General features: G+C 33.5%; 1 protein-coding gene across 2 annotated transcripts in view; it reads left to right on the top strand.

Moving 5' to 3' along the window:
• The window catches only part of UBE2E2 (ubiquitin conjugating enzyme E2 E2), a 287,961-nt gene that overhangs the window by 123,067 nt on the left and 149,037 nt on the right, over positions 1 to 15,857 (top strand). The gene's annotated exons all lie outside the window — the stretch shown is intronic.

Raw genomic sequence — 15,857 nt, 5'->3', positions numbered from 1 at the left:
GTAGCTCCTTTCTCTGACATAAGAAACTCAACTCTTAATATCTACAATATATTTATTTACTCAATCTTAAATATGCATAAAATAGTTGCAGAATTGCTAAGTCACACTTTAGATTTTTTTGAGTTTTTGATGAACCTAGTTAGACCTCACATTTTGATTCTAAAATGCACAAATAACATGTCCAAAAACTTATTTTCAGTCCATTTTGGTAATAAATGGTACCACCAGGACGAAATCTGCAGCCATCTTTTCTCAGTTACCAAGCTTTGTTAATTGTATCTCCCAATAGCTCTCAAGCTCCTTGCTTTTCTTCTCCCCAACCTACCATATCTGTCAGCTAAACCACTGGCATTGCCTTCTGGAAGATTCCCCACATTCAGTTTTACTCTCCCTCAATCCAGAGACTCAGTCAATGATCCTTTAAATATAAAAATCTGATTATTTAATAGCCCTCACTCTCTGATGCCTTTCCCTGTATTTCAGGTAAAGTCTAAAATCTTCAACATAGCATAAAACACCCTTCATGATCTAACTTTTACTAATCTTTCTAAGCTTCAAGATGTACAGTAATCCCTCCCCTTATTTTCTGTGTTCCACGACTGTATTAACCTTCTTTGAGTTGCTTCTTTACACTCCAGGTCTTGCACAGGCATGCCCCACCACCAGGTCTTCTGTCTATATCCTCCTTAGTCCCACTAACTTCTAAATGTCATTCAGGTCTCAGATTAAATGTCATTTATCAGTAAAGTTGTCCTCGACTCCCAGTCTGGGTTAGGCTCCCATGTCAAATCATCCCAAAGCACTTGGCATTTCTCAGTGACAACTTATACTGAATATATTTGCTATTAACTTCTTCAAAGCCTACTTTCCCAGCTAGATTATAAATGCCTTAAAAGAAGGGACGTTGTCTGTATTGCGCACTGTTTTATTCCCAGTATCCAAAACAGTGCATAGCACAAAAACAGGGCTCAACTGATAATGAATGAATGCCTGAACCCTAAGTAAACAAATAAATAAACTAAAAATATTGTCTTAAAATGTTAGGTGCTAAAACCACATCACGATTCAGAATACATAGAAACTAACCTTCCTATAATTTTTATGGATATGGAGACTTCTGATTCCTTTCTGCAGCATTATATTTCCTTACAGTATTGGAAATATCACAATAAGGTAGCAAGCAGCCCTATTCTTATTCAGCAAATAGAGAAGGGTTAAAATTGGTTTATACAGTGAGTCTAGAGCCATAAAAAAAAGTAAAAAAAATAAAAAATAAAAAAGATTTTTTTAAAGCCTAAAATCCAAACACATAATAAAAAAAAATCCTCATCAACTCTTCCTCTATCCAAAGTTCTTTATTAGATTTTGCTAATCATCAGTTATTTTAAATCTAGCTGCTTCAAATATTCAATATCTACGTTAGCCTGCTTTGTACCTGCTGCAGTTTTACATTCAGGATAATTTATGTTGGCTTAAACACTAACACAAAGACCAGTCTGTTTAAGAGAGATGGTGATTGAAAATTTTGAGATATTTTGTCACTGCCGCTGATTTTGTATTTTCAGTTCAGTAGATTCGGCCGGAAGTTTTATTGTGGTTGAAGAAAACTAACCAAGCATAAAGGAGCCTTTAAATGTATTTTCCCATCAAAATAATTAGTCTATAGGAAGATGGGAAAGATTGACTGTTTTTCTTGTAGATACTTATAAAATCAGAATTTATTTCTTAAGAAGTGACATATGAAGTGGACTATACTTCATTACAACTGTTTTTTTCTTCCATCCTTTTTCCTTTTTTCTTTTCCTTTATGGTACAGTTATTATTTCCTTGCACCTTGGGATGCCTAAAGCAACATTTTAGCAAACTACTGATTTCAAAACCATAATATAAAAGCTAAATAATATTAATTTTTATAGAAATTAAAAAATGAAATGTTCCTCTCACTTTTAATAATAAGCAAAAATGAGAGTCTTGCTCAAGAGCACAAGTATCCTGAGAGGATGAACCAGTCTTGCTTTAATCACTGATGACTGAATAATGAAGATAGTATTTGATGTTTTGAGGCATCGAGGCTTATACTAACTACTATGTCACCAATATTTGGGACAAAGTAGAGCAAAGTCAAACTTTACCTTTTACTTTGTGCATAATAATAATTATTGTGACTCTTTAATAAAACAGTCATTCATTTAATTTCACTCAGTGGTTAATACACTGCATAAAATTAAACATGGATTAATATATACTTTGCTTTATTAGAAATAAGGAAACCTTACATTCACTTTTATTTCATCTAAATATAAAACAAAGTTAAACTAATGAGTTTCAAATGACAAAGTTTTACTATATTTGATATTATTACTACAGATATTTACTGTGGATTAAATATAAGTGTAAAATATAAGTTGAAAGCAAGCCTAATGAATTCTATGTTTTTTAAAACCTTGAAAGATTATTTTAAATGTATAAAATATATATAAACTCACGAAAACAAGTAAAATTGAAACAAGAAGTCTAGGTATACCAAATTGTTCACATGGTTATCTTTCTTGAGTTTTTCACTTTTCTAAATTTTCTATAATAAAAATTTACTTTTGTAATCAAATGTTTTTAAATTTTGGTAAGACATACAAACATAACATTTGCCCTTTTAATCATTTTTATGTGCACAGTTCAGTGGCATTAAGTACATTCACATTGTTGTGCAACTATCGCCACCATCCATCTCCCGAATCAGATAATTTCATTGTTGGGCATTATTTAGAATAAAGCATCTAAAAGTTTTATTCAAAACTAATTATGTTTCCTGTATAGCCACAGAATACTTAGGACAAAACTGACTTAGTATCTGTTAATAAAATAAAATATCAAATTACAACAGTATTAAAAATACTTAAAAAGTCCATAGATAAAATGTAGCATTAGTGTTTCAGGAGCAAGCTTTATTTCAAATATATGTGCTACCGCATGTGGGTATTTGTTTAAATAAGAAAAAAGTCAAATCTTCATTTTATTTGAAAGAATTCACCTTCCAAGTCAATATTTTGAATAGGATTATTAGCAAATCCACCCAGTCGAAAACAAAAATACTTTCTATACACTCAAAATTAAAATGACAAATTTGTAAACATTTTCTCTTTTCCCCCATTTAAGGTATTTAATTCATCTAAAATCCAAAAAACTGCAGGGGTATTTTTCCATTTGTGGTTTTTGGTTAATTTTACTGATTATAAGTCATGGACAGATAGATTAGTGCATTTTTAATAAACACTGCTTTTCGCAAAGCATTGTATGAAATAATATATATACATACACAATGTTTGCTTCTTATTTTAAGCCTCATTTGTAAACTCTATGTCAAACTTTAAAAAAATATTTAGATAGATTCTATCTGCCAGTTTACCAATGAGCTAACCTGCGGGTTGGCATATAGAAACTGTTTTTTAATATAATCCTCAAATACAGAGTTTACACATTTGAGGTTGATTCAATCAGTGCTTTATATTTCAAACAAATATTTGGAATTTTGTAGCCTTATTGCTTTTTTACAATTGATATAAAAGGCAGCATTTTCCCAGTCTGTGAAAGGTTAATGAATAGTCCATTAAAAAAGTATTTCATGGTGAAGTGAATCTTTAAAAAATTCTATATACCATATCCCTTTCAATGGACACTAGCATATATATTTCTAAAAAGTCCAGTAGTAAAGTAAAGACATCTGTTACAGTTTAACTCCCTGTATGTCAGCTTTTTGAAAATGGAACCATATTTGTGTAGGACATCCATTAACACTCCTATGAAATGATGGTCTGTATTAGTCTGCTGATCTAAGAACTAATACTGTAGTTTATATTACTTCAGAAATCTACTCCCTCAAAAAAAACCCTAATATTTGGTCAAAATAAATGTCTTTGTCTTTATTTAAATCAATAGAAAGGAAGTGCAGAAATAGACTAGACTACTGAAAACCAGAGTCAGTCTCCCCCAATTTTTTCCTTTGTCTTTTCTTCTTAATTGGTGGCAGAAGTCTCCTGTCTTCAAACTACAAGGATTCACCAAACCATTAAGGAAGTATATTTGAGAACCACAGAATGACCCATTGATTTAAAGCACAGCAAAGGAGGAAGAAAGATGCCTGGATAATTCATACAACTGGAAAACCAATCCTTGTATTTAGGAATGGTATTCATTTATGTGCGTCTTTGCCAGAGCTTTTAAGGCTCCTATAGCTTTATTTCTCTCAACTTTGCACACAATAAAAGTCTTGATTGAATCATAAATACAAAGATCTCTATATAAAATCAAAGAAAAAAACTGACAAATTAGCTGAATTTTAAACAGAAGGGACAGCTAATCTGGATAATTCACATCTCAGTAGCAGATCTTTTGGTTTAATCATATAGCTAATTGCCTCATTCCAGAGCCTGTGGCAGAATGTGCACTCATCCAGAAAAAAGACATTACAAGGGTTACTCCTGTGGATTTTGGAAATATCATCTCAGGAGAAAGAAAAATCATAATAATAAAATTGATTTTTAATTAGCACAGAGGTATGCTAATGTGGTTTATTGACTATTTGCCATTATTTCCTTGCTTACATTCTTATTTGAGATGTATTCCTGTTCAAAATTCATTCTAGGTTATTTAAAAGGTACTTGAGAGTTACCATTTCTTCAATTACCATATCTTGTTTTGTTTTGAATTTTTTGGTCATTAGAAAAGAATGAAATGAATATTTTGATCTGTTTTTGTTCAGTGATTTTTTTTTTCCTTTAAGTAGATGCCACCAATACTCAATTGTAGGATATTTATAGCAGTGACAATGCCCCATCAGTAGTGATGAAGAAAGAGGTCTCGAAGGCTCAAAAGAAATGGCAGGATAAAGACATTTCTCAAAATCTTTCCTTATAACCTCAGAAGACTAAAGCAATAAAAATAATCACTACAAAAATACAAGTCAGCTTTAGTACAGTAAAGATGAAGAAAATTTTAAAGCTATCTTTAAAAGAAAAATCACATACTGTTTTCTTACTAAAGTGGGTTGTTACTAATGATAGTACACATTTTAATTTAAGCCTTGGGTAGAGCTAGAACCTGTTACCACCCCCGCTCAAATAATATGAAGAATGAAGTTTATATTGCTCTTTCTTAGTGGACAAAATGTACTAGCAACTGAAACTTTTAATTTAACAAATGGTAGTTGAAAGAATATGAGATTTGAGCTCATATGATCTGAATTTGTGTCTCAGGTTCTTGTATATGTGTTATCATGGTTAGTTACTTAATCTCTATAAGCCTTGATTTATTCATCTGTTAAATGGGATGATGACAAATATATCTACGTAGTTATTTTAAATATTAAGTGACATTATACATACGCAAAGTAAACTATAAACTCTTTGTAGACTGCAAACTACTACTAGATGCTACTGTTCCAACCATTACTCATGACTACTACTAACAGTAATAATACCCAGGATTACAAATAGTTCCAAAATAATTTTAATACTTTCATTCACCACTCCGACTGTTCAATCAAAATATTTGGATGCTAGGGAAGCTTTATAGGTCTTCTTAATTTTTTCTTTATCAGGTGAAAAAAAAAGTCAAGGAGGTAGGTGCTGTGATTTTGTACCAGAAAACCTTTCCCGAGGTTTCCTCTTCTCATCACAAATGTGGAGTGCCATAATCTCTTTTTAGCCCTAATAACTCTCAAAATTCTCCAAGGAAAGGAAATATGCAAGGCTGGTCACTCAAATGTCCTATAACTTATTCCTTCAAGGTTTTGGCCTTTCAAAGGGACAAATACCATGTTCGTTGAACACTGCTAATTAAGAGGTATTGAGCATGGGGGTTTTAAATATTTAATCTGAAAGAGAACTTTTTCTTCAAAGCTCTAGGAGCTCATGACCCTGTAGACCAGTTTGAAAACCACTGATCTCAGAGAGTTGTCTAGGGCTCTTTCCTACTTCAGATCAAGCTGAAGCAATGATCTATTCAGTATTCAAGAACACCAACACAGAGGTAATGGTGGGACCCACGATGGAGATGGAGAGGAAATAAGAATAAATTGCCAGCATCACACTTTTCCTAATTTTTTTCATAGATAACTGCTTCAAAATAAATGCTTTTGTCACCTGTATATTGAAATGCATAGCTGTATTTTCTAGAGCTAAGAGCATGTACACCTATCAGCTTTTTTTTTTTAAAGCACCAAGAAGTCTTTTAAAAGTGTTGGTTTTCTCTAAAATTATCAGTGATTTGAATCTTTAGTGAAATACATTTGGTTGACACCTAGAAGTGGTCCTCTGGGTACCTAAATACCAATCCTATCTGCAAATAAAAGCATCCCCTGATAGAGTTTCTAGACAGATACCCATATTAGCAAAAAACACTGGCTGCCAGGAAGCTCAATGCTGTTTTGTGTCCAAATGCAGCCATTTTTCTTAGCCTAGCTTTCTGTCACAACTTACTTTTCTTCCTTTCCTTAAATAGGTCCTGTTTATTTTTCTTTCTTTGAATGGTCTTATTATAGTTTTTAGACTGTAGTAGCCACATGATTTTTAACATGTTTTTCAGTGCTTTATTTTAATGACATAAATGCATTTCCTTTTCAGAAGTAACAAGATATAAATAATTACAGAACAAACATTTTGACAAAAATAACCATATATTTCCTTTAGAATAACTGCTAGTGGGAGGAATAGTTCATAAAAAGGACAAAGAATAAATTCCTGAAAAACTGAAACTGAGCTTCAGATTAATGGAATATGACCTTATACACAATTATTCCAAACCACCTGGTAATCCTCAGAAACCTAAGAAAAAGTACCAGATGTTTTTCAAAGAAATTAAGGCCGTACAAGTCTGTGCTTTGTTGCCCTTCTTTGCAATCTTAATTCATAATCATTTATGGAGCAAATACTGTAAAACTATTAGTGAAAAAGACTGCTTATACTATTTAAACAATATTTCTCAATATTTGCCTGCTTCTGTAGTTAGATTGTATTTGTTTTTTATGGTTGACAGTAAAATATGTAGCATATTTCACATGTAGAATTCTCGCTTCTGGTCTATTTTAAAATATTGGTGTTTGGGGGATATTCTGTATGCTAATTAACATTGTTTGTTCTCAGAAGCCTTTAGTCATAGAGAGCCCTGTTAATTTTAGTACATTAGAGGAGAAAACATATCTTGCAAACCTTATGGCAGCATGATGGTGTCTATTTACAAATGCATTTTTACCGAAATGTAAGCTCACTTTAAAGAAAAATGTCTGAGGAATTTTAAAGTTTTTAATAATAAAATATATGTAGTATGTCTTTATTTTATTGAAAAGCTACATGGTAATACTCTAATACTAATGAAATATTTCAGATTATTTAATATATTAAGAAACAGTACATCGACATTATTAGCTCCCATTCTGTTTATTTAAATATCGAACTAGTATTTTTGAAAGAAAATGGAAATACACTGAGAACACAAAGATCAAAGGTGATTGATTAGTTTCATCGTTTCTGATTTCTATATTTGATTTCCCAGTATTAAACTGACTCATCATAAAACTTACAACTTTTTAAAGATTATGTGAGGTTCCCTAGAACAGTCATTTTACTAGTTTCTTTATGCCATTTAGTAATACTAAGCAAAGCTATCTTTATTAACCCAAAAAACAAATTACTCTTTCAGGAAAGTTATTCAGGAGATACCTATTGAATTTATCTTGTTTGCTTATGCAGATATCCTTTGTAGTCAGCTTTCTTAGAAAGCTCTGTACATTAAACTATGCTCTAGGGTAAGCAAATGCAATTTTTTTTAGGGGGATACCTAAATATTTCTTATCTGAACTTGATTTTAAAAATTGAAAACAATATGTAAATTTTTAGTTATAGAACTGAAATTTTGGTATGAAATCCCTAAAATTGCTGCTTATAATTGACTCAGACACCTAGTTCATGCTTATCACTTTCAAGTCCTCTCAGAACATTAAGATAGTTTTTCCTTTTGCAACTTGAAAACAAAACTCTAAGTTCTAGCCATTTTTTTGCCAGAATATAAACTGAAAAATGATTGAACAACCAAAAGAAAACAAGCCCTTAGAGTCTTTTCTATCCAAAAAATATGTCCGCTATTCCTTACATTCACTAATTAGAGATTCATTCGACTTATCACATATTTATTAAAATTCATTTATTCCTAGGCAGATAAAAGAATGAATCTAAATAGAACAGAATGTAAAAGTCTTAGACTACATAAGTCTTAGAACATATGGAAATTTGGTATATGAAAAAGGTGGGAAATCTTTAGTGAGTTATATTTTAAGAACATAAAACTAAAGAAATCTGAACTTTTCTTCAGTATTTTTATTAATAATATTAGTATTGTGACTTTAAATTTTTTAAATGTTTATGTATAAAATAGATAAAAGCATGTTATAAAATCCAAGATATTTGGTTTAAGAGAAAGTTACGAATATAAAATGAAAGAAATTTAGGGAAAAAACCCTGTAATGTCAAATTTGAATTGATACTATCAATATGAACTTCAAATATTTAAAAAACATATTTCCTGTTCTGCCCATAGAAAATGGCCAGAAGCAAGGACATCCCAGTTGCAGCGAGTGTACCTGGTACCCAAGTCTTGCTCTTTAATTACCACTCCCCAGGAAAGAAACAGCTGATTCCAGATGTGAAGAGGGAAAATACAAAATGAGCCTGGGATAATCTAGTGCCAAAACACAAGGAAACCCTGGCAGACCAACCTGATAGTGTGCTAAAAGGGCTCAAAAGTCCCACTGTGTAAATCTGAGATAATTTGGAATTAAAAGATGCAATAACGATGGAGTTAAGAGAGACAATCAAATGTAATTAATTTAACATTGAATAAACCCAAAAAACAAAAAACAAAAAAAAAAATCCATGACTTCTTTGTAATACTGAGACAGAGCTGACCCAAAATTTATTTGCCAACATTGAAGGTTACTATTATGCCAATTCCTTATTTCGAAAATTGGTATGTAAAGGGGAAAAAAATTAAGTTTTAACCCTGCCTTTTCAAAAGCTTAATAAGGGAAAACTGTACATAAGAATATCATTTAGTAAAAATGGGTAGTATGATACAAGTACCATAGCTGCGTATGGTCCAGGTCTGGTGTTTTTATATCTCAGTGGTGATTTTTCTTCCTTTAGAACCCAAATCAGTGGGTGATTTTTTTCAAGCACTCTTTTAAGGAACAGAGCAGCTCTTGAAGATTCTCAGCTTTATGCAGGAGTCTCAGTTTCAGCCTCTCCACATCCTGTGCTCTGGAAGACACACTTCGAGTTGTGTGTATCAAGACCTTTACAAGGATCTATCCAATACCAGCAGCCCGATGGGTTTGTGCCATACCTGGGGATTTTCTCTTGAGATCTTTTTGTGTCTTTTACTAAAAATTTCTGTTCTTTTGTTTATTCTGCTATGGATTTTTATTTCATTTTATTAGTTTCAAATATACAGTACATTGGTTAGACATTTATATAGTTTATAAAATGATTCCCCTAATTGTTCTTTCTCTCCTCTGGCTCTCCACCTAGCCATTACATTAATACTAATTGCATTCCCTATGCCATGCTCGCCATTTCCGTGTTCATCTGTCAACTACTAATTTGTACTTCTTTAACCTTTCACCCCATTCTCTCAGTCTCCCAAACCCCCTCCCTTCTGGCCGTCACCAGATTGTCCTCTATATTTGTGAGTCTGTTTTTGATTAGTTTGTCTTTTTGTTCCTTAGATTCCACATATAAGTGAAATAATACGGCATTTATCTTTCTCTGACTTATTTCACTCAGCGCAATAACCTCTAGGTCCATCTATGTCTTTGCAAATGGTAGGATTTTATTTTTTTTAATGGCTGAATAATATTCCATGGTATATATGAGCCGTGCAATGTTAAAAGAAGTCCTTCTGGCAAGACAGTACTTAGTTGTACTTTATACCATGATGCCTGCAGAGATCAAGTAGATAGTGAAGTAAAATAGGTGGGTGTAAATAGTAGCGAGTGTGAATAGTAGGGAATTGCAGTGGACTAGAGAGCACATACTCCATCAAAATGCCACTGTGCAACTCAACCAGTTGTTGCTAGATAAAAACCCTGGTGTCATTTTTCCAGTTACTTTTGTTTTTTAACAGAAATTAGGTATGTATATCTTTGTGATAAGTCTTCTGATTTTTAACTTTTGACCTCATACAATTAAAAAATACCTCATATTGATTAGACAGAATAAGACAGTCTGTGGGCCAGATCTCCAAAAGTTTTACAGTTTTTATAAACTGAGACTTATTCATATTCCCAGTTCCTGGCACTGGATACAGTAAGGCCTTGATAAATGTTGAAAGAATTCATTGTGTTTTTATTGTATCTTTCACGTCTTTACAAACTTTTGAAACATTAATTCTGATATTGCTGTCCTTTCTAACTTTTTAACATATGTATATTTATCATTTTTGTGTTTTGTTTTTTTTTTTATGAAAATTACCCAATAAGTGTTAAAGGGTACTCCACAAGTTTCAAAGCATGCCATACAAGTTACAAGTTGATCTCAAACCATTGATTGGCACTGTTTGGATTTGATCCTTCAATTAAGAATCTATATATTTTTCAGTCTTGTGTATCATATGACAGCTCAGCAAATAAATCTTGGTATACCGTGGCCTTAGAATTCATCAGGTGTCAGCAATAAATAAATAAAAGAAGAAAATTAAGATCTTTTAGTGTGGCTTTTTAAGAAATATACCTGGATTCTAGTAATTAATAATTTTTTTCTAAGCAAAACCCATCCTTTTGAAAATGAGCATTTGCTTAATTTGCTATGTATTGACACCCTGGTTTTCTCTATAGTTCTCTAAATAATACATTGGTCCTCACTAAATGTTTTCAATCTTATGGGAATCATTTTAATTAAAATGCTTCCTCAATACCATGCCAAAGTCAACTAGCCGAGAACTAAAAATCTGTTATCTAAAAGAAGTAGTTCTCAAGCCAGATATAGTTCAGTGGGGGTGGCTCACTTATGCATTAAGAGGCTTTGAGGACTCAGTGAGTTGTGTGTGTATCATGGGGATTATCATGAGGTGTGAGAAAGTTGAATAATAGTAACATGAAGTACAAGATACACCTGCTTTAATTTTGATAGGAATGGCATTGAGTATGTGGAGTGTTTTACTAGTTTAAATGATAAGCATTTAGGCATCCTGCTTGTTTGTTTAAGTAGAGTTGAGTTGGGCTAAACAGAGCTCTAGAATCTTAAAGACAAAGTAGGCAAAGGTGAGAAACTTACTAAAAGCATCATGGAGTATGTGTTGTGTCATGCATCAGAAGTTATCCTGTTTTGAATCATACCAAATAATATACCTGACATAGCTGTTTATGGAAGCCTATTCTATTTTTGGCTGTGGGTGAATGGGCATTATGGTTGGAATAATCTAATAGTGTAGTAATCTGTTTGTATCAGATAACATAATCAGTAAGATCAATGAGTTGTCAGTGCTCACCTAGAAGTAGAACTGAAAACAGTCTTAAGAGTAAATAAAAAGGACAAATATTGTATGATTCCACTTATATGAGGTACCTATAATAGGCAAATTCATGGAAACAGGAAGTATAATAGAGGTTTACCAAGGGCAGGGAGAGGGATGGATGGGGAGTTATTTTGGGGATGATAAAAATGTTTAGGAAGTGGATAGTGGTGATAGTTGTATAACATTGTGAATATACTTAATGACACTGAATAGCACAACTGGTTAAAATGGCAAAGTTTATGTTATGTATGTTTTACCACAATAAAAAATGAATTACTCTCAGTCCAAAAACCAAGCCAGAAAAAAAAAAAAAATGAATGCCAAGGAAACCATTAGAAAGTGCCAAAATGTAGTTTACCCAATGAGAGCAAAGCCACTGTGGGCCACAGCCAGATGGCAGGGCTATGCTGTCTTAAAGCAGTAAATGTCCATCCTGTACAGGGTGAAAGCTGAGCAAGCAAATGCTGCCCCAGTCACAAAAATGTTATCCCGGGCACACCTGAAATGGCAGGCTGAGATCTCCACACTCGGTGTCCAAGAGTGCCAGCTTACTGAAGCTAGGCCATGGAACTCTGAATTCAGTGTTTGTACCGTTACACATTTGGGTTTTTAGTTGACCCATCAAAATAAATCTGTCTAAAAAGATCATTCTGCGTGCATTCTGCAAAATGTTTTCAAATGAGGCAGAGTAAATGTGGGGAGTTCAGTCAGAAAGCTAAAAGTAAAAGATGATGGGAACTTGGAGTAAGGTGAGAGATGGATAGAAGTGGAGTGATCAAAATATATTTAAGAGGTAATGACATGTTTTGTTGGATATGAAGGACGAGGGAGAGGAGATCTCAGTGAGAACTCTCATACAGAAGACAAGTACATTGCAGGCAAGTGAAGATCGTGGAGGAACTGTTCTGAGACTGAGGATATGCTAGAGTTTGCTGATAATGTTGAGGAAGTTCTAGAGCAGTGATTCTCAAGGTGTGGACCCTGAAACAGCAGCATCAGCATCACCTGAGCACTTGTTAGAATTGTAAATTGTCAAGTCCTGCCTTAGATTTACTGAGTCAGAAACTGAGTGTGAGGCCTTCCACTCTGTTTTAACAAGCCCTCAGGTGATTCTGATAACATGCTAGGTTGAGAACCACTGTCAGAGGCACAGTGGAAAGGTTTAGGAAAAGGGACAAATGAATGTTAGAGCCAAGGACTTGATTAGTTTTATGGAATGACAGTGCTTTCAAGCAGGGACCAGCAAACTATAGCCAGAAAGCCAAATCTGGTCCACTGCCTGTTTTTGTATAGCCAATGAGCTAAGAATGATTTTCACAATTTTTTAATGGTTAAAAAAAATGAAATGATATTAAATTCAAATTTCAGTGTCCATAAATAAAATTTTATTATAACACATACATTCATTTACGTATTGTCTATGGCTACTTTTGCATACAGAGCAAGAGTTGAGTGGTTGGACAGAAACCATACAAAGCCAGAAATTCTTCTGACCTTTTACGGAAAAATTTGCTGGCTTCTGTCTTAGAGCACTAAAATGTACTGTATTTGGTGACTAGTGAAAACAGGTAAGAGAAGCAAGGGGAGTTTAATACTCTGGCCTCTAGGCAAACGATGAGCCCTGAGCCTAATGGACAAAAATCTCAGACTGCTTGGTTTGGGAAGATGAGTGCAAACATCATGGTCCTTGCTTTGTGCTGTTCAGGGGCCTGTAGTCCCAGAACCCACAGTTTTGCTTTGAGATAGTAACTTTCCTGGGGCTTGTAATCATTTTTGGATAAATAGTTTTTATGAGAGGATTGAATGTTGTTTATTTTGTACAGTGGTATTATCTTAGTATTGAATGTACTGTGTGTAAAAATATTCTATATTTTCATTTAAATGTGTAAATGGTCTAACTAAGGTCCTTAGGCATGTTCACCATGAGTATGCCTTTATGGTTGGTTTGGATAAGATTCAGTTCTATCACAGAAAAAAATTGAACTTGGGAAATTTTTGCTTTTCGTAATGGTGAATAAGCTTGCTGTACATGAACAAGTTATATGTCTTCCTGCCAAGAACAACTAGGAAAATGGGGCAAAACAAAATCTGCTTGAGGGCATTGAGAAGTCAGTAAGCTCTTGAGGGGCCAGGATCCCAGAGATTTAAAGTACAGAGAGAGGAGCTGAACACTGGGTTCTACTCTTCACTCTTGCTCATTTGCCTAATTCTCTGCAGTGGCTAAGAAGTTGAGCAGAACCTCTGGTACTCTTCTGGGGACAGAGGTTAAAAATTGGAATCTAGAGATTGCTAAGAAAGAGTCATCCAGATAAACACCCCAAGATTTCATTTGAGACCCCCTAAAGGGTAGAATAGCACCCAGAAGGTCTATAGCCCAGCCTTCAATCATCCCAATCCTTTACTGGATTAAGGTGATCTGCCACAAAATTGCTTTGATTTTACAATTATTGCACTGGACTCTAAATCAGATAAAGCAATTGAGCCCAATATTAGCCCCTTCGTGTGGACCCTGGGAATAATCAAAGCAATGGGAAGAAAGAGCCCTCCACTTCTGAAATAACAAAGAGAAAAGGACTGTTTAAGTGAATAAATCTGCTTCTTCTGATAACATGAGGTTAATGGTAGGAAGCCTGTAAGAAACCTAAGACCTGGTCAGGAGGGAGGACTGCTGCTTGTTTAGAAGTGCTGCGAACTGCCTTGATCCCTCATAACTTTTCTTAAGAACAAACCAAATAATAGAAAACGGGGGCCTAGGAAGCAGCTAAATCTGAATTCTAGTGAGGTCATTTCCTGACAATAACCATATCCCTTTGAGGCAGAGTCTCAACACCTAAAACTTTTGCCTTGGGTTAAGGATAAGAAGAGACATGGGCATTGGATTTTGTGTCTATTTCTTTTTGTTCTAAGGTGGTAAAAATTACTTGATTTGTTTAAAAACATAGGTTATGGAACACTAAAATAAGTTGTCTATAAATTGTCCGAGTTATGCAAGAAGCATTTACAATAGTAGTCACTATGTATTTGGGGGAATGAGAGTAAAATAATTTCTCTGACTAGTAGACTTCTGAGCTTAGTCATTCTTCTCGTTTGTTGAATCCTCATTCTCATTTTCTCCCTAATCCGCATTTTGGAAGTCATACTTCTTTTTTTGTTTCTGTTTGTTTTTATGAGTGAATCCAAATCTTTTTTGACTTCTAATGCCTAGAAGGGTGTAGTCCAATTTTCTTTCTGTTGACTGCATTCTATGGTGATCTGCAAAACTAGAAAGAAGAATCTGGGTGTTAGCACTCTTCTGTCATTCCACATGATTAGTAGCATAGGCAGATAGATATGTGAGCATTATTATAGAGCAAACAGGACGGCTTGCAAAGTAAAATTTGAGTGGATGTTTTCAATTTGATTATAGCTTCATTGAATACACAAGTGAATGTAATGAAATGGAATTTCAGGTAACTCAATTAAATCACTTTATTTACTATCATGTTCATTATCCAGATTTCATTGGTAAATTTGGAAGATTTTCTTAACATTGTTACTTTAAATATGTATTCAGATTAATCATCACCTCTATGTTTGAAGAATAGTTCTCTTCTTTCGATTACTAGGCTTTTAAAGACTTTAAACTGTATTTCTTATATTTAGTCATTTCACACATTAGTATAATAGCTATAATTATAATAATTTCTAGTATATGACAGAACTTAATCTTTGCCTATGAATTGATCAACAGACATTTCCAGAAGATAGAGTATCTCAAGATTTGGTTTAAAACTTGGAAATTGGGCCAAGATCAAGCTTCTCACCTTCATATTTTCTAGTATTTATTTAGAGAAAAAATCTCCAATTATCCTTTACTTACCCCGAGGTCTCATGGCAGATTAGAACAGCAGGATTTAGTGGAAAGAGTGTGGTCTTAAGAATTCAAGAGATCGTTAGACTTGAGTTAGAGCTCTAGGTCTGCTATTTTCTAGGAGTATGACCTCAGACAAGTTACTTCACCTTTCTTTTCCTTGTTTTCTCTATAAAATGGAGATAATAGTAACTTCTTAATAGGAGTACATGAAATAGTACTACTTGTAAAGTACTTTGACAGTTGGCACATAGTAAGCACTCAGTAAATGTTAGTTATTCCTATTCCTGATAATAAAAATACCATTTTTATTACTTTATCCCTGTTATAGACAGGTGTTGTGTTGGAGATATGGTCACAGCCCAATTTGGGTAGATTAGTGGGAGACAAAAATAAAAAATACAGTTAAAAAAAATGCAGTGTGATAAATGTATGATGAATCTATGAT

This window comes from Pteropus medius, unplaced genomic scaffold (assembly GCF_902729225.1).
Source record: "Pteropus medius unplaced genomic scaffold, Ma_sr-lr_union100, whole genome shotgun sequence".
Classification (NCBI taxonomy): Eukaryota; Metazoa; Chordata; class Mammalia; order Chiroptera; family Pteropodidae; genus Pteropus; species Pteropus medius.
This window is presented reverse-complemented; position numbering and strand designations above follow the sequence as displayed.